A 1,788-nucleotide genomic window follows, 5' to 3' on the forward strand; every position below is an offset into this window, starting at 1 on the left:
AGGGTGCGCCAAAAGTGTCCTGTGAATTTTACATCCCTGTCTGAAATGATAAATCTGGGTAGGCCATGTAGTCTAACAACCTCCGTGAAAAACAGGTGAGCCACGTACGTGGCATCACTAGTTTTCCGGCAAGGAATAAAATGAGCCATTTTCGAAAATCTATCTACCACCACCATTACTGAATCATATCCCCGCTGCGTTCTAGGCAGTCCTAAGACAAAGTCAATGCTGACTAAGTCCCATGGTCTGCTTGGAACAGGTAGTGGTGTGTAAAGTCTAGTATTCTGACTGTGTCCTTTCACCAGTTGGCAGACTTTACACCTGTTCACATATATTTGTACATCCCTGCTCATTTTGGGCCAGTAATAAAAATGCCCGAGTTGCTCCAAAGTTTTGTTGATGCCAAAATGTCTCGCTAGTCCACCACTATGCTTCTCCCGTATAATATTTTCCCTCATCGAACAGTCCGGGATACATAACTGCCCACCTCTGAACAATAATCCTTCCTGCAAATTGTAGTCTAACCATGGACTTGCATTCCTCAACACGGGATTTTGGCAGGCTTCAAAAGCTTCTTTGAAATCTGTGTCGGTTTGGTACAAATCCTTCAGATGTTCGAATCCCATCACCTGTATGCTACTTTCCTGTAAGAGCAAAGCTCTTCTACTCAAGGCATCTGCCACTTTATTGGCTTGCCCACTTATGTGTTTTAACACGAAAGTGAAACTCTGCAAGTATTCTACCCATTTGGCGTGCTTATGGTTTAACTTGTGCTGCTGCATTACATATTGTAACGCCGAATTATCAGAAAATAATACGAACTCATTGCCCAGCAGGTAGTGCCTCCAATGTTTTAAAGCTTGGACCACGGCATAAAATTCCTTGTCATACGAGGAGTATTTCTGCCGGCTCTCATTTAATTTTTCACTAAAGAATGCCACTGGTCTGTCTTCCTGACTGAGCACAGCGCCAATAGCTGTTCCACTTGCGTCACACCGAACCTGAAAGAGTTTATTAAAATCGGGCAGCCTCAAGATTGGCCTCTCCGTAATCTTCCGCTTCAAAAGCTGAAAACTATCTTCTACCGCCCTGGTCCAACAAAAAGGCAGACTGTCCTTTTTGATGGTGTCTAGCATCGGTGCACAGATCTCACTGAAATTCCTAATAAATTTTCAATAAAAACTTGCTAGTCTGTGAAAACTACGTACCTCAAATAAGCTCCTCGGTGACGGCCAATTTATGATTGCTGCAATCTTTTCTGGGTCCATCTTCAATTCATTTTCTGCAACTACAAACCCCAGATAGACCAGTTCCTTCTGCAAGAAAGTGCATTTCTTTAAGTTTATCAGTAATTTGTTCTGCTGTAACTTCTCTAACACCCTTCGAACATGTTGAAGATGTTCTCCTTTCGTTCTGCTGAAAATCAAGATATCATCTAGATAAACGATCACAAACTTGCCAATAAATTCCTTTAACATCTCATTCATCAATCTCATAAAAGTACTAGGAGCATTGCTTAATCCAAATGGCATGACCAACCATTCGTACAACCCTTCATTGGTCTTGAAAGCTGTCTTCCACTCATCTCCTTCCCTAATCCTGATCTAATGATAACCACTCTTCAGATCAATCTTCGTGAAATAAGATGCTCTGCTAAGACAATCCATCATGTCATCCATTCTGGGTAAGGGAAATCTATACTGAATAGTGATTTTATTAATAGCTCGCAAATCTATACACATTCGCCATTCTCCACCCTTCTTGGGTGCGAGTACTGTTGGTACTGCA

The sequence above is a fragment of the Pinus tabuliformis genome, chromosome 5_2, assembly GCF_031772625.1.
Source record: "Pinus tabuliformis cultivar Carrire ecotype Pingquan chromosome 5_2, CPIR1, whole genome shotgun sequence".
NCBI lineage: Eukaryota > Viridiplantae > Streptophyta > Pinopsida > Pinales > Pinaceae > Pinus > Pinus tabuliformis.